At 50.3% G+C, this 16,926-nt stretch overlaps 5 pseudogenes across 5 annotated transcripts; all 5 read right to left on the bottom strand.

Moving 5' to 3' along the window:
• Window positions 1-1,269: 1,269 nt before the first annotated feature.
• On the bottom strand, window positions 1,270-1,726 carry LOC306800547 (feather beta keratin pseudogene; annotated as a pseudogene). Its single transcript has one exon. The product of its transcript is annotated as a feather beta keratin pseudogene (transcript).
• Window positions 1,727-4,488: 2,762 nt separating this feature from the next.
• LOC306800550 (feather beta keratin pseudogene) lies at window positions 4,489-4,967 on the bottom strand (annotated as a pseudogene). The gene has a single exon. The product of its transcript is annotated as a feather beta keratin pseudogene (transcript).
• A 2,872-nt stretch (window positions 4,968-7,839) lies between these two features.
• On the bottom strand, window positions 7,840-8,441 carry LOC306800545 (feather beta keratin pseudogene; annotated as a pseudogene). The gene is made up of 2 exons: window positions 8,362-8,441; window positions 7,840-8,171 (listed from the first exon to the last, which is right to left on the bottom strand). The product of its transcript is annotated as a feather beta keratin pseudogene (transcript).
• Window positions 8,442-10,855: 2,414 nt separating this feature from the next.
• LOC306800542 (feather beta keratin pseudogene) lies at window positions 10,856-11,285 on the bottom strand (annotated as a pseudogene). Its single transcript has one exon. The product of its transcript is annotated as a feather beta keratin pseudogene (transcript).
• Window positions 11,286-14,093: 2,808 nt separating this feature from the next.
• LOC306800548 (feather beta keratin pseudogene) lies at window positions 14,094-14,542 on the bottom strand (annotated as a pseudogene). Its single transcript has one exon. The product of its transcript is annotated as a feather beta keratin pseudogene (transcript).
• Between the last annotated feature and the right edge of the window lie 2,384 nt (window positions 14,543-16,926).

Raw genomic sequence — 16,926 nt, 5'->3', positions numbered from 1 at the left:
TCCCAGGTCTGTGAGGCTGCTCTGGGCTTTGCATCTGTGCCAGGTGTGAGTGCCTGGACTCTTCCATTCCATATTGACAGTGGGACAGTTGCTCCTTCAGCAAGTTGGCAGGTGGTGGAGTGGCTGGGGCACCACTTGGCTGTTCCAGCAGTCAGAAGGACCGGGAGACTGAGGGTTAAAGGAATCCCCCAGAAGATCAAACATGGGAACCCTGCAGTTCTGCATGTGTACAGGAATTGCACTTGGCCCCCTATCATGTTTGTGGGCTGAGTGTTTGGAAAGTGCCTTTTCTGATCATGACCCAGTAGTGCTGGTGGAGAATGAAGTGATCAGAAGGTTGCATTGGAGCTTTACTTTGAAGGATGTCACCCACGTCCAAGAGAGTTTTCAGAATACTGTTGCCATGAAGTTGAGAGATGTGGCCCTTCCTCTCTTTAGATATCTGTTGGGGTGCTATGTGGAGTGGTATGGACAGTTTGGCCTCCACAGATATGAAAGCAAAGGAAAGTCCTGAACAAATACCTGTTGAGTGCTACCAGACAGTGCAAGGGCTGGAGAATCTTTGCTAGAGGAGAGACTATGAGAGCTGAGACTCTGAGGAAATAAGGCTGGACAAGAGATGTCACAAGTTATGGGAGCCCAGCTGATGTCAGCACTGCACATGTGAAGGGAAAGGGGGCATGTGCAGAAGTGAAATTTCATCAGAATTCCATCAGCAACAATTTTTTGTGGTTATGGGTTCCCTGAGAGTGTAGGAGATGATGGGTTCTCTTTCCTGGGGGCTTCAAATTGAAATGGTCACAATCCTGGGAATCCTGCTCCTACTGGGTCTGCTTGAGCAGAGGATGGAACCACTTGCTATCCAGAGTTCCTGCCCAAGTGCATGATGCTCTTGTTCCTCTTTTTGCTGGGAGGATTCAAGAATCCTTCTGAATTGAGTTTTTCAAGTGTCTGGTGACATAGTGTGACTTTGGCAGTGCCCAAAAGAGAATTGTTGTGTTAAAGGCTTTAGCCTACAAGATGATGGTTTGTGTCATGTTCTGGAAGGTCTCCTCTCTCCTTTTTTTCCTATGTCACTGTTGGTTGTTACTGGTGGGGACATATTTGCTAAGAATGGTTATTTGGTCCTTTTCATTTCACTATAATGGTTGAGTAGTGGCATTACACTGGGTGAGGATGTGAGACCACTGGAATTTCAAAAGAAGAGGGAGCGACTCAGATTCAGATACAAGAAAAATTTATTGAAGTGAAAGACTTCTTTGGAAGAAGAAGCAGAAGTAATCAGTTGTGGGGAGATCGTGGGGTGACCATCAGCCAAGGTGCTTTGGTTGCAGGAGCTGTTTGCAGAGCCCTGAGCTGGTGGTGTCAGGAGTGGTGCTGAGGGTCCTTAGCAGATGTAGCCGCCCCTTCTGCCATAGGCACAGCCCAGGCCCCCCAGCCCATAGCCAAGGCCAAAGCCAAATCCCCCAGAGATGGGCTGTCCCTGGGCATTGAGTTCAGTGCCCACGGCAGCCGAGGAGGTGGATCCGACGGCGGTGCTCTGGGGGAAGGAGGTCATGATGGGTCCTGGCAGGGTGACCAGCACAGGGGAAGGGTTGATGATGACACGGGAGTCCTGGCATTGCAGGGCACAGGGCTCGTTGCAGCTGTTGGCCAGCGGGGTGGGTCCGCAGGGTCGGCAGAGGTCGTAGCAGGCCATGGGTGTGGTGTGGAGGGTCCCTGGAAGAGAGGGGGGTGAGGCAGGGCAGGGCTGTGGGGGTGTGAGGGGTGGTGATGCAGGAGGGTGAGGGAGTGTGGAGGCTGTTGTGGGGCTGTGGGGAGGCGTGAGGGCTGCTGAGGCTGGGGCTGAGCGTGCTGGAAGAGAGGGGCCAGGGGTGCAAGAGCAGGAGGTTCAGGAGCTTGAGACTCACCTTGTTGTCAGCAGGAGGAGAAGGAGTGAGGAGAAGAGTGTGAGGGAGAGAGGCTCTGGGCAGTTTTTATGCTGGTTCTGGAGGGGTGGGACTGCTTTGTGCCATGTCCTTGGGGCACTTTGCAGGCCACATTTCCTGGCTGGCTCAGAGTGTCGTGTCCTGTGGTGGGGAGTGGTTTCCACGCTACAGCTCTGCTGTGTCATGTTCTTTTTCTGAGTCCATCTCCATCTGACTTTGGTGGGAGCTTTTGAAAGCAAGTATTAGACATCGAAGGCTTTTTTTGCCGTGGGCTGTAGACGTGACCAGAACATTGGATTGTGAGGAGTCATTGCTTTAGTCACCCCATGGCCCTGGTGTGCTCTGGTTTGTGGATGTCTTTGGAGGCAGTGCTCATTCCCACACAGCCCTGACAGTCTGACCCATCTGGACTTTGCAGGTCTTTTGGGGGTGATGAGTGTCCACTTCTATCACATTCTCTCTCTCTCTCTCTCTTTCCATTGCTTGCATTCTAAACCTGTCTGCATGCCAGGCCTTTCCTACTGGAGATGGGCAAACAATCCCTGTGGTGCTTCCCCTACTGTCCAATGCCTTGTGTTGGTTCATCCATAGCACTCGTCTCTGCAGAGCCCAGCAAGGTGAGACTCTGGGGTCTCATTGTTGGGCTCTGAGTAAAAACTGGAAAGGAAAATTGCTGGAGGATAAGTAGGCGATGTGAGGAGCAGTTGAAAGAACTCTTTCATTTACATTTCAGAAAAAGAGTGTTGGCTTTGTTCCTCTCTAGAATTACCTGAATGGACATGGCACCATTGGTTTTGTCTGCCATAAACTTGCAAGTCATGATGTGGGGATTGTTTTCCTTTCCACAGTTCTTCACCATCGTGTCCTTCTTTTGAAGCCATGTCCATCTGACCTTGACAGCAGGTTTGGAGTGAGGGTTCGTATTTGGGAGGTTCTGACATGGAAGATGTGTGTCGGGGAAACCAGAGTATGCAACAAAAACCTGGGATAAGTATGGGTGTCATCACTGAGGTGGTTTTGTGGTACTTGTGTGGTTTATTTTGTGGGTGTGGTGTCAAGAGGGTGACCTTTGCATGGCACCCTTGTAAGGCTGGTCTGGGCTTTGCAGATTTGCCATGCATGAGGGGCTGAGTCTTCTATCACGGTCATTCTTTCTCTAAAACGTGGATATTTGAGACCAAAGGCTGGTGTTGATGGTTCATGTCAAAGAGGACTGAAGACTTAGCTGGGATTTGTAGGGTTAGGGTGTAGTCAGGGAAGTCAGCTTGTAGACATCATGGTTTTATGTTTGTGAGTGTGATGTAAAGAGGAGCCCCAAGCTGTCCTGGGTCTTTCAGGCTGCTCTGGACTCTGCATCTGTGCCCAGTGTGAGCACCTGCATTCTGTTCCATGTGGGCAGAGGGAGAGTTGCCCCTTCAGCAAGTTGGCAGGTGGTGGAGTGGCTGAGGCACCACTTGGCTGATCCATCAGTCAGAAGGACCTGGAGTCTGAGGTTTAAAGGAATCCCCCCAGAAGTTGAAGTGAGGAAAATGTGATATTCGTCATGTGGACAGGAATTGCACTTGGCCTCACATCGTGTTTTGGGATAAGAATCTGGGAAGTGGCTTTTCTGCTCAGGACCCTGTGATGGTGGTTGAGAACAAAGGGTCCAGGAGGTTGCAGAGGGGCTTTACTTCAAAGGATGTCACCAGTGTCCAAGACAGATTTCAGGAAATTCTTGCTATGTGGCTGGGTGAGGTGGATCTTCCTGTCTTTAGAGCACTGGTGAGATCCCATGTGGGGTGCTGTGGACAGATCTGGCCTCCACAGGTAAAGAAGCACAACAGAGGCAACAGGGGCAGTGACCAAAAAGCAGCTGAGGGTCACGAGATAGTGCAAGGACTGGAGAATCTTTTCTAGAGGAGAGACTGAGAGGACTGGGACTGCCAGGAGACAAGGAAGGGCAGAGAGGTGTCCTAAGTGGGTGGGAACTCAGCAGTTCTGAGTACTTCACATGTGAAAGGGAAGGAGACACATGCAGAAGTGAAAATAGATGGAATTCCATGGGCAAAAGAGACAAGAATTTCTCAGAGTGTTTGGATGGTCACAGGGTGTAAGACACAGTGGGGTCCCTCTTCCTGGAGGGATTGAACTGGCACTAGTCCAGAAAACCCTGCTCCTGTTGTGCCTGCTTGAGCAGAGGAGATGGAAACATTTGTTGTCCAGAGTTTCTGCTCAAGTGGATGATGCTTTGCTCCCTTCTTCACGGGGAGAATTAAAGAATCCTGCTGCAAAGAGTGTTTTTCAAGTATGTGCTGACATAGGGTGACTTTTGCAGAGTTGTATCCAGGAGAGAACTGTTGTGTCCATGTGTTTGTTGTATCAGGCAATGGCCTTGGGTCCTGTTCTGGAAGATGCCCTCTCTCTCCTGTTTCCCATATCAGTGTTGGTTGTTACTAGTGGGAACATATTTGCTGAAAAAGGTTCTTTGCTCCTTTTCCATGAAACATAATGGTTGAGAAGTGGCATTGTGGAAGGTGAGGATATGAGACCATTGCAAAAGAAGAGTAAGCAACTCATGTTCTGATACAAGAAACATTTATTGAAGTGAAAGAATTCTGTGAAAGAGGAAGCTGAAGGAATCAGATGTGAGATACAAGTGAGGTGACCATCAGCCAAGGTGCTTTGGTTGCAGGAGCTGTTTGCAGAGCCCTGAGCTGGTGGTGTCAGGAGTGGTGCTGAGGGTCCTTAGCAGATGTAGCCGCCCCTTCTGCCATAGGCACAGCCCAGGCCCCCCAGCCCATAGCCAAGGCCAAAGCCAAATCCCCCAGAGATGGGCTGTCCCTGGGCATTGAGTTCAGTGCCCACGGCAGCCGAGGAGGTGGATCCGACGGCGGTGCTCTGGGGGAAGGAGGTCATGATGGGTCCTGGCAGGGTGACCAGCACAGGGGAAGGGTTGATGATGACACGGGAGTCCTGGCATTGCAGGGCACAGGGCTCGTTGCAGCTGTTGGCCAGCGGGGTGGGTCCGCAGGGTTGGCAGAGGTCGTAGCAGGCCATGGGTGTGGTGTGGAGGGTCCCTGGAAGAGAGGGGGGTGAGGCAGGGCAGGGCTGTGGGGGTGTGAGGGGTGGTGATGCAGGAGGGTGAGGGAGTGTGGAGGCTGTTGTGGGGCTGAGCGTGCTGGAAGAGAGGGGTCAGGGGTGCAGGAGCAGGAGGGTCAGCGGGTTGAGACTCACCTTGTTGTCAGCAGGAGGAGAAGGTGTGAGGAGAAGTGTGTGAGGGAGAGAGGCTCTGGGCTGTCTTTTATGCTGGTTCTGGAGGGGTTGGACTGTGTTGTCCAATGGCCTTGGGGCTATTTGTAAGCCACATTTCCTAGCTGGCTCAGAATGTCGTGTCCTGTGGTGGTGAGTGTTTTTCATCCCACAACTCTGCAGTGTCATGTCCTACTTTTGCATCTGTGTCCATCTGACCTTGGCAGCAGCTTTTAAATGAATGTATTAGAGACCAAATGTTGTTTTTTTGGGGAGGGTTGTGGACATGACCAGTGCTTTGGACAATGGGGTGTCATTGCTTAAGTCACCCATGGCCCTGGTGTGCTCTGGTTTGTGAGTGTGTTTTGGAGACAGTGCTCATTCCCCCACTGCTCTGTCAGGCTCATCTGGGCTTTGCAGCTCTTCTTCGTTTCACAGGTTTCCCTCTCATCACATTCTCTCCTTTCCTTTCCCATTGCTAACATTCTAAACCTGTCTACATGCCAGGCCTTTCCTGCTGGAGAGGGGCAAACAATCCCTGTGATGCCTCCCCTGCTGTCCAATGCCTTGTGTTGGTTCATCTGTAGCTCTTGTCTCTGCAGGGCCCAGCAAGGTCAGACTCTGGGGTATCATTGCTGGGTTCCGAGTGAAAACCAGTAAGGAAAACTGCTGAAAGAGGAGAAAAGTTGTGAGGAGCAGTTGAAGGAACTCCAGACATTGACTTTTCAGAAAAGGAGCTTTAACCTGAATGGAAATGGTGACGTCGGTTTGGTCTGGCATCGACTTGTAAGTCATGATATGAGGAGTGTTTTCCTTCTCACAATCCTTCAGTGTCATGTTCTCCTCTTGAGGCTGTGTCCATCTGACCTTGGCGGGGGCTTTGACATGAGAGTTGTTATTTGGGAGGATTTGCTTGGAAGGTGCGTGTCAGAAAAAACAGAATAAACATTATCAGCATGGGATAAGTATGGGTATCATCTGTGTGGTCATTTTGTGGCACTTGTGTAGTTTAATTTGAGGGTGTGGTGTGAAGCGGGTCCCCATTTCATCACAGCTGTGACAGACTGTTCTGGGCTGTGCAGCTGTGCCGTGCATGAGGAGCTGCCCCTTCCATGATGGTCATACCTGCTTTACAGTGTGAGTGTTTGAAACCAGTCTAGTGTTCATGGTGTGTATCAAAGAGGACTAAAGACATGACCAAAATTTGGAGAGGTGTTGTGTCATCAGTGAGGTCAGCCTGTAGATTTCATGGTTTTGAGTGTGTGATGTTTTGGAAAGAAGGGCCCCAAATTATCCCAGGTATTTCAGGCTACTCTGGGCTTTGCATCTGTGCCCGGTGGGAACACCTGGACTCTGTTCCATGTGGGCAGAGGGAGAGTTTCCCCCTACAGCAAGCTGGCAGATGGTGGAATGCCTGTGATACCACTTGGCTGTTCCACCAGTCAGAGGCATCTGGAGTCTAAGGGTTAAAGGAATCTCCTCCATTTCAGGAGCGTAAAATGAGAAGTTCTGCATTTAGACAGGAATAGGAGCCCCTGATTACCCTGTGGACTGAGAGTGTGGAAAGTGACTTTTCTGATCTGGACACAGTAGTGCTGGTTGAGAAGAAAGAGACCGGAAGGATGTAGTAGGACTTTACTTTAAAAGATGTCACATGTGTGCAAGAGAGAGTGAAAATTGTTGCCATTGTTGGGGGAGGTGGCCCTTGCTGTCTTTAGAGGAGTTATGAGACCCCATGTAGGGTGGTGTGGAGAATTCTGGCCTCCATAGGTGAAGCAGCACAACAGGGGCAGTGAACGAATACCAGTTGAAGGCCAGGAGATACTTAAGGGGCCTGGTGGATGTTTGCTAGAGGAGAGACTGAGAGAGCTGAGACTCTGAGGAGACAAGGCTGAACAGGAGTTGTCACGAGTGTGTGGGAGCCAAGCTGTTGTCAGCCCTGCAAAAATGAAGGGAAAGGGGGCAAGTGTCCCATTGTGAAATGAGACAGAATTCTATCAGCAAGAATTGTTTTGTGGATGTTTGTTCTCTGTGAGTGTAGGGGATGATGGGTTCCATCTCTTCTGAGCTCCAAAATTGAACTGGCCATAGTACTGGAAATCCTGCTCCTGCTGGGCCTGCTTGAGCAGAACAGATAGAACTCTCCAGTGTTCCTGCTCAAGTGGATGATGCTCTTGCTCCTCTGTTTGCTGGGAGAATTTAAGAATGCTGCAGGAAAGAGAATGTTTAAAGTGTGTGCTATCAGAGAGTGAGTTTTGCAGAGCTGTGCCTAAGAGCGAAATGTGTCCAAGCCTTTGTTTTATCAGGCAATGGCCTTGTGTCACATTCTGGAAGATCCCCTCTCTCTCCTGTTTACCATGTCAGCGTTGGTTCTTACTGGTGGGAACATATTTGCTGAAGAAGGTTCTTTGCTCCTTTTCCATCCAACATAATGGTTGAGTAGTGGTATTGCACGGGGTGAGGATGTGAGACCATTGGAATTCCAAAAAAAAAAAAAAAGCAACTCATGTTCTGATACAATAAAAATTTATTGAAGTAAAAGAATTCTGCGAAAGAGGAAGCTGAAGGAATCAGGTGTGAGGTACAAGTGAGGTGAACATCAGCTAAGTTGTTTTCGTTGCTTGTAGGAGCTGTTTGCAGAGCCCTGAGCTGGTGGTGTCAGGAGTGGTGCTGAGGGTCCTTAGCAGATGTAGCCGCCCCTTCTGCCATAGGCACAGCCCAGGCCCCCCAGCCCATAGCCAAGGCCAAAGCCAAATCCCCCAGAGATGGGCTGTCCCTGGGCATTGAGTTCAGTGCCCACGGCAGCCGAGGAGGTGGATCCGACGGCGGTGCTCTGGGGGAAGGAGGTCATGATGGGTCCTGGCAGGGTGACCAGCACAGGGGAAGGGTTGATGATGACACGGGAGTCCTGGCATTGCAGGGCACAGGGCTCGTTGCAGCTGTTGGCCAGCGGGGTGGGTCCGCAGGGTCGGCAGAGGTCGTAGCAGGCCATGGGTGTGGTGTGGAGGGTCCCTGGAAGAGAGGGGGGTGAGGCAGGGCAGGGCTGTGGGGGTGTGAGGGGTGGTGATGCAGGAGGGTGAGGGAGTGTGGAGGCTGTTGTGGGGCTGTGGGGAGGTGTGAGGGCTGCTGAGGCTGGGGCTGAGCGTGCTGGAAGAGAGGGGTCGGGGTGCAGGGGCAGGAGGGTCAGGGGCTTGAGACTCACCTTGTTGTCAGCAGGAGGAGAAGGTGTGAGGAGAAGTGTGTGAGGGAGAGAGGCTCTGGGCTGGCTTTTATGCTGGTTCTGGAGGGGCAGGACAGCCTTGTCCCTTGGCCTTGAGGTATTTTCCCGCTTGGTGAGTCCTGAGGTGGGGAGTGTTCTGCATCCCACAACTCTGCAGTGTCATGTCCTGCTCTTGATGCTGTGACCTTGGCAGCAGCATTTACATGCAAGTATTGAAGACCAAAGGCTGCTGTTGATGTTAGTCAGGGAGGGCTGAAGCGGTGGCCAGAGCTTTGGAGGGGTGGGATGTCATAATTGTGGCCATGCTGTGCTGTGGTTTTGTGGGTGTGGTGTGAAGAGGGGCCTCATTCCTCCCCATGCATGTCAGGATCCTTTGGGCTTTCAGCTCTTCTGGGGATGGCAGGTATTCCCTTCCATCACATTTTCTGTCTCCCTAACATGATATGAAATTTCTAAAACTGTCTATATTGCAGGTCATTCCCTCTGGAGATGGGAAAGCAGTTCCTATGATTTAGGGCTGCCTCCCACAGTCCCAAAGGTCTTGTGTTGGTTCATCCATAGCTAGTGAAGGATAAGGACATGAGGACGTGAGAAGCATTTGATGCATCTGGAGACAATGACTTTTCAGAAAAAGAGTGTTGACCTTGTTACTCTTTAGGGAATCTGAATGCAAATCATATTATCATTTTTTTTCCTGATGCCACCTTGTAAGTCATGATGTGGGGAGTGTTTTCCTCCCCCTCAATCCTTCAATGTCATGTCTTCCTCTTTAGGTCGTGTCCTTCTGACCATAGCAGTAGCTTTAAAGTGAAGAGTCAGTATTTGGGAGTCTTGGAAGACGTGTGTCAGAGAAACCAGAATATACAACAAAAGCCTAGGATAAATATGGGTGTCATCAGTGAGGTCATTTTGTGGTACTTGTGTGGTTTAGTTTGTGGGTGTGATGTGAAGAGGGGCCTGATTCCATCCCAGCCTTGTCAGGCTGGTGTGGCCTTTGCAGCTTTGCTACACATGATGGGCTGCTCCTTCCATCACAGTCATTCCCCCTTTAAAGTGTATTTGAGTTTAAAATCTGGTGTTGATGGTGCATGTCAAAGGGGACTGAAGACATCACCAAGGTTTGGAGAATTGGGGTGTCTTCAGTGAGGTCATTCTAAGTAACTCATGATTTTGAGATGTGAGATGTGAAGTGAGGCACCAAATTATCCCAGGTCTGTGAGGCTGCTCTGGGCTTTGCATCTGTGCCAGGTGTGAGTGCCTGGACTCTTCCATTCCATATTGACAGTGGGACAGTTGCTCCTTCAGCAAGTTGGCAGGTGGTGGAGTGGCTGGGGCACCACTTGGCTGTTCCAACAGTCAGAAGGACACGGAGACTGAGAGTTAAAGAAATCCCCCAGAAGATCCAACATGGGAACCCTGCAGTTCTGCATCTGTACAGGAATTGCACTTGGCCCCCTATCATGTTTGTGGGCTGAGTGTTTGGAAAGTGCCTTTTCTGATCATGACCCAGTTGTGCTGGTGGGGAATGAAGTGATCAGAAGGTTGCATTGGAGCTTTACTTTGAAGGATGTCACCCACGTCCAAGAGAGTTTTCAGAATACTGTTGCCATGAAGTTGCGAGATGTGGCCCTTCCTCTCTTTAGATATCTGTTGGGGTGCCATGTGGAGTGGTCTGGACAGTTCTGGCCTCCACAGATATGAAAGCAAAGGAAAGTCCTGAACAAATACCTGTTGTGTGCTACCAGACAGTGCAAGGGCTGGAGAACCTTTGCTAGAGGAGAGACTGTGAGAGCTGAGACTCTGAGGAAATAAGGCTGGACAAGAGATGTCATAAGTTATGGGAGCCCAGCTGATCTCAGCACTGCACATGTGAAGGGAAAGGGGGCATGTGCAGAAGTGAAATGAGACAGAATTCCATCAGCAACAATTTTTTGTGGTTATGGGTTCCCTGAGAGTGTAGGAGATGATGGGTTCTCTTTCCTGGGAGCTTCAAATTGAAATGGTCACAATCCTGGGAATCCTGCTCCTACTGGGTCTGCTTGAGCAGAGGATGGAACCACTTGCTATCCAGAGTTCCTGCCCAAGTGCATGATGCTCTTGTTCCTCTTTTTGCTGGGAGGATTCAAGAATCCTTTTGAAAATTAATATTTTCAAGTGTCTGGCGACATAGTGTGACTTTGGCTGTGCCCGAAAGAGAATTGTTGTGTTAAAGACTTTAGCCTACAAGATGATGGTTTGTGTCATGTTCTGGAAGGCCCCCTCTCTCCTTTTTGTCCTGTGTCACTGTTGACTGTTACTGGTGAGGACATATTTGCTAAGAATGGTTATTTGGTCCTTTTCCATCCTCATTAATGGTTGAGTAGTGGCATTACACTGTGTGAGGATGTGAGACCATTGGAATTCCAAAAGAAGAGGAAGCAATGCAGATTCAGATACAAGAAAAATTTATTGAAGTGAAAGACTTCTTAGGAAGAAGAAGCTGAAGGAATCCGTTGTGGGAAGATCGTGGGGTGACCATCAGCCAAGGTGCTTTGGTTGCAGGAGCTGTTTGCAGAGCCCTGAGCTGGTGGTGTCAGGAGTGGTGCTGAGGGTCCTTAGCAGATGTAGCCGCCCCTTCTGCCATAGCCACAGCCCAGGCCCCCCAGCCCATAGCCAAGGCCAAAGCCAAATCCCCCAGAGATGGGCTGTCCCTGGGCATTGAGTTCAGTGCCCACGGCAGCCGAGGAGGTGGATCCGACGGCGGTGCTCTGGGGGAAGGAGGTCATGATGGGTCCTGGCAGGGTGACCAGCACAGGGGAAGGGTTGATGATGACACGGGAGTCCTGGCATTGCAGGGCACAGGGCTCGTTGCAGCTGTTGGCCAGCGGGGTGGGTCCGCAGGGTCGGCAGAGGTCGTAGCAGGCCATGGGTGTGGTGTGGAGGGTCTCTGGAAGAGAGGGGGGTGAGGCAGGGCAGGGCTGTGGGGGTGTGAGGGGTGGTGATGCAGGAGGGTGAGGGAGTGTGGAGGCTGTTGTGGGGCTGTGGGGAGGCGTGAGGGCTGCTGAGGCTGGGGCTGAGCGTGGTGGAAGAGAGGGGTCAGGGGTGCAGCAGCAGGAGGGTCAGGGGATTGAGACTCACCTTGTTGTCAGCAGGAGGAGAAGGAGTGAGGAGAAGAGTGTGAGGGAGAGAGGCTCTGGGCAGTTTTTATACTGGTTCTATAGGGGTGGGACTGCTTTGTCCCATGGCCTTGGGGCACTTTGCAGGCCACATTTCCTGGCTGGCTCAGAGTGTCGTGTCCTGTGGTGGGGAGTGGTTTCCATGCTACAGCTCTGCTGTGTCATGTTCTTTTTCTGAGTCCATCTCCATCTGACTTTGGTGGGAGCTTTTGAAAGCAAGTATTAGACATCGAAGGCTTTTTTTGCCGTGGGCTGTAGACGTGACCAGAACATTGGATTTTGAGGAGTCATTGCTTTAGTCACCCCATGGCCCTGGTGTGCTCTGGTTTGTGGATGTCTTTGGAGGCAGTGCTCATTCCCACACAGCCCTGACAGTCTGACCCATCTGGGCTTTGCAGATCTTCTGGGGGTGATGAGTGTCCACTTCTATCACATTCTCTCTCTCTCTCTTTCCATTGCTTACATTCTAAACCTGTCTGCATGCCAGTCCTTTTCTACTGGAGATGGGCAAACAATCCCTGTGGTGCATCCCCTACTGTCCAATGCCTTGTGTTGGTTCATCCATAGCACTCGTCTCTGCAGAGCCCAGCAAGGTCAGACTCTGGGGTCTCGTTGTTAGACTCTGAGTAAAATCTGGAAATGAAAATTGCTGAAGGATAAGTAGGCGATGTGAGGAGCAGTTGAAGGAACTCTTTGATTAATTTTTCAAAAAAAGACGTTTGGCTTTGTTCCTCTCTAGATTTAGCTGAATAGAAATTGTAGCATTGCTTTTGTCTGCCATGGGCTTGCAAGTCATGATGTGGGGATTCTCCTTCCCACAGTTCTTCAGCATCGTGTCCTTCTTTTGAGACCGTGTCCATCTGACCTTGGCAGCAGCTTTGGAGTGAGGGTTGGTATTTGGGAGGTTTTGACATGGAGGATGGGTGTCAGGGAAACCAGAGTATGCAACAAAAGCCTAGGATAAGTATGGGTGTCATCGCTGAGGTGGTTTTGTGGTACTTGTGTGGTTTATTTTGTGGATGTGGTGTGAAGAGAGTGACCTTTGCATGGCATCCTTGTAAGGCTGGTCTGGGCTTTGCAGCTTTGCCATGCATGAGGGGCTGAGTCTTTCATCATGTTCATTCTTTCTCTAAAATGTGAGTATGTGAGAGCAAAGTCTGATATTGATGGTGCATGTCATGGAGGACTCCAGATGTGACCAGGATTTGGAGGGGTGAGGTGTCATCAGTGAATCAGCCTGTAGAAATCATGGTTTTCTGTTGTGGGTGTGATGTGAAGAGGGACCCCAAACTATGCCAGGTCTGTCAGGCTGCTCTGGGGTTTACATCTATGCCAGTTGTGAGTGCCTGGATTCTTTTCCATGTGGGCAGTAGCAGATTTGCCCCTTCAGCAAGCTGGCAGATGGTGGAGTGGCTGAGGCACCACTTGGCTGATCCACCAGTCAGTGTGACCTGGAGAGTGAGGGTTAGAGGAATCCCCCCAGAAGATCAAGCATGAGAAACATAAAGTTCTGCATCAGGACATGAATTGCACTTGGCTGAGCATCATGTTGTGAGCCAAGTATCTGGAAAATGGCTTTTCTGATGAGGCCCCTGAGGTGCTGGTTGAGAGCAAAGAGACCAGGAGGTTACAGTAGGGCTTTACTTCAAAGAATGTTAGCTGTGTCAAAGAGAATTTTCAGAAAAGTGTTGCCCTGAAGTTGGGAGGAGTGGCCCTTGCTGTCTTTAGAGCACTGGTGAGATCCCATGTGGGGTGGTATGGACAATTGTGGCCTCCACAGGTGAGATATCAAAACGGGGATAGTGGATAAATGCCAGTTGAGGGCTGCCAATCACTCCAGGGCAATGGTATGTTTGGTAGAGACTGAGAGAGCTGGGACTCTGAGGAGACAAGGGCTGGACAGGAGGTGTCACGAGTGTGTGGGAGCTCAGTACTGCACATATTGAGGGAAAGGGGGCAAGTGCATGAGTGTGAAGAGACAATTCTGTGGGCAAAGGACAAAGAATTTTTTGCTGTGTGTGACGTGTCACAGAGTTTAAGAGACGACTGATTCCCTCTCCTGGGAGCTCTAAAAGAGAACTGGCTGTAGTCCTGGAAATCCTGCTCCTGCTGGGCCTACTTGACCAGAGTGGATGGAGGCAATTGCTGCTAAAAGTTCCTGTCCAAGTGGATAATGTTCTTGTTCCTCTGTTTTGAGGATTTAAGAATCCTGCTGCAAACACAGTTTTTTCAAGTTTGTGCTGGCATAGACTGACTTTGGCAGGGCAAAGCCAGCCCAGGAGAGAATTGTGCTGTCTAAACCTTTTGTGTATCAAGTAATGGGCTTGTGAAACATTCTGAAAGTCTCCCCCTCCTGTTTTCCATCTCAGTGCTAGTTTTTTTCTGCTGGGACATATTTGCTAAGAAATGTTCTTTACTCCTTTTCTATCCACCATAATGGTTGAGTAGTGGCATTTCACAGGGTGAGAACATGAGACCATTGGAATTGCAAAAGAAGAGGAAGCAACTCAGTTTTTGATACAAGAAAAATTTATTGAACTGAGAGAATACTGAGAAAGAGGAAGCTGAAGGAATCAGGTGTCAGGTACAAGTGAGGTGACCATCAGCCAAGGTGCTTTGGTTGCAGGAGCTGTTTGCAGAGCCCTGAGCTGGTGATGTCAGGAGTGGTGCTGAGGGTCCTTAGCAGATGTAGCCGCCCCTTCTGCCATAGGCACAGCCCAGGCCCCCCAGCCCATAGCCAAGGCCAAAGCCAAATCCCCCAGAGATGGGCTGTCCCTGGGCGTTGAGTTCAGTGCCCACGGCAGCCGAGGAGGTGGATCCGACGGCGGTGCTCTGGGGGAAGGAGGTCATGATGGGTCCTGGCAGGGTGACTAGCACAGGGGAAGGGTTGATGATGACACGGGAGTCCTGGCATTGCAGGGCACAGGGCTCGTTGCAGCTGTTGGCCAGCGGGGTGGGTCCGCAGGGTCGGCAGAGGTCGTAGCAGGCCATGGGTGTGGTGTGGAGGGTCCCTGGAAGAGAGGGGGGTGAGGCAGGGCAGGGCTGTGGGGGTGTGAGGGGTGGTGATGCAGGAGGGTGAGGGAGTGTGGAGGCTGTTGTGGGGCTGTGGGGAGGCGTGAGGGCTGCTGAGGCTGGGGCTGAGCGTGGTGGAAGAGAGGGGCCAGGGGTGCAGCAGCAGGAGGGTCAGGGTCTTGAGACTCACCTTGTGATTAGCAGGAGTAGAAGGAGTGAGGAGAAATGTGTGAGGGAAAGAGGCTCTGGGCTGACTTTTATGCTGGTTCTGGATGGGTGGGACCGCTTTGTCCCATGTCCTTGGGGCATTTTGCAGGCCGCAGTTCCTGGCTGGCTCTGAGTGGTGATTCCTGTGTTGCTAAGTGTTCGTCATCCCACAACTCTGCAGTGTGATGTCCTACTTTCAAATCCTCTTCTATATGATGGTGGCCGGAGCTTTTAAATGCAAGTATTAGAGACCAAAGTTTGGGGTTTTTTTGGGTGGACTGTGGATGTGTCCAAAGCTTTGTACAGTGGGGTGCCATCGCTGAAGTTACGCCCTGGCACTGTTGTGCTGTGGTTTGTGGGCTCTGAGTAAAAACTGGACAGGAAAACTGCTGAAGAATAAGTGGAGGATGTGAGGAGCATCTGCAGAAAAACTAAACATTCTCTTTTCAGAAAAAGAGAGCTGACCTTGTTCCTCTCAAGAATTATTTGAATAGAAATTGTAACATTGGTTTTGTCTGCCATAGACTTGCAAGTCATGATGTGGGCATTGTCTTCCTTCCCACAAACCTTCAGTGTCATGTCCTGCTCTTGATGCCGTGACCTTGGCAGCAGCTTTTACATGCAAGTATTGAAGACCAAAGGCTGCTGTTGATGTTGTTTGTCTGGGAGGGCTGAAGCTGTGACCAGAGCTTTGGAGGTGTGGTGTGTCATCATTGTGGCAGTGCTGTGCTGTGGTTTTCTTGGTTTGTGGTGCAGAGATGCTTCCTTCCACCACAGCCACGTTTGGGTCATTTTGATTTTGCAGCTCTTCTGGAAGTGGCAGCTGTCTCCTTCCATCACATTTTCTGCCTCCCTATCATGGTAAAAAATTTTGAAGCTCTCTGTATTCTAGGTCTTTCCCATGGGAGATAGGAAAGCAATTTCTCTGATTTAGGGATGCTTCCCATAGTCCCCAAGGTCTTGTGTTGCTTTATCCATAGATGGTGGAAGATAAGGAGAGGAAGAGATGTGAGGAGCAGCTGATGGAACTCCAGACATTCACTTTTGAGAAAAAATAGTGTTGATCTTGTTGGTCTCTAGAGGAATTGGAATGGAAATCATAATATCAATTTTGTTTGACAGAGCCTTACAGGTCATGATGTGGGGAGTGTTTTCCTTCCTACAGCCCTTCAGTGTCATGTCTTGCTCTTGAAGTTATGTCCATCTGACCATAGCGGCAGCTTTAAAGTGAGAATTGGTATTTGGGAGCATTGGTATGGAAGATGTGTGTCAGGGAAACCAGAATATACAATAATATCCTAGGATAAATATGATGTCATTAGTGAGGTCATTTTGTGGTACTTGTGTGGTTTGCTCTGTGGGTGTGGTGTGAAGAGGGGCCCGATTTCATCACGGCCATGTCAGGCTGGTCTGGGCTTTGCAGCTGAGCCATGCATGATGAGCTGCCCTTTCCATCACAGTAATTTCCTCCTTAAAAGTATATTTCTGCCCAGAGTCTGGTGTTTATGGTGCATGTCAAAGGGGACTGAAGACATCACCCAGATTTAGAAAGATGGGGTGTCATCAGTGAGGTTGCCCTAGAGACCTCATGGGTTTGGGTTGTGCCATCTGAAGTGTGGCCTCAAACTATGCCAGGTCTGTCATGCTGCTGTGGGCTCTGCATCTGTGCCAGGTGTGAGCACCTGGACTGTGTTCCATGTGGGCACTGGGAGAGTTGCCTCCTCTGCAAGCTGACAGATGATGGAATGTCTGAGGCACCTCTGTGTAGTTTCACCAGCCAGAGGGATCTGGAAGTTAAGTGTACCATAAATCTCCTGCATTTTAAATGTGGAAAATGTGAAGTTCTGCAGTTAGGCTGAAATAGCACTGGGACCCTGCTCATGCTGTGGACTCCAAATCTGGAAGGTGGCTGGTTCAGAACAGAGACCACGAGATTGCAGAGGAGCTTTATTTTAAAGGAGTCACCTATGTCCAGGTGAGGTTCCTGAAAATTGTTGCCATGAAATGGTGAGAGGGTGACCCTTTCTTTCTTTAGAACACTGGTGGAATCCCATATGGACAGTTCTGGCCTCCAGATGTGAAGAAGCAGAATAAAGCCTGAGAATGAAGACCTGTTGAGGGCCACTAGATGTTTAATGGTCTTGGCTAGAGGAGACACTGAGAGCACTGGGAC

Source organism: Erithacus rubecula (assembly GCF_903797595.1).
Source record: "Erithacus rubecula genome assembly, chromosome: 3".
NCBI lineage: Eukaryota > Metazoa > Chordata > Aves > Passeriformes > Muscicapidae > Erithacus > Erithacus rubecula.
The sequence above is the reverse complement of the archived record's forward strand: the minus strand, read 5'-3'. Positions and strand labels throughout refer to the sequence as shown.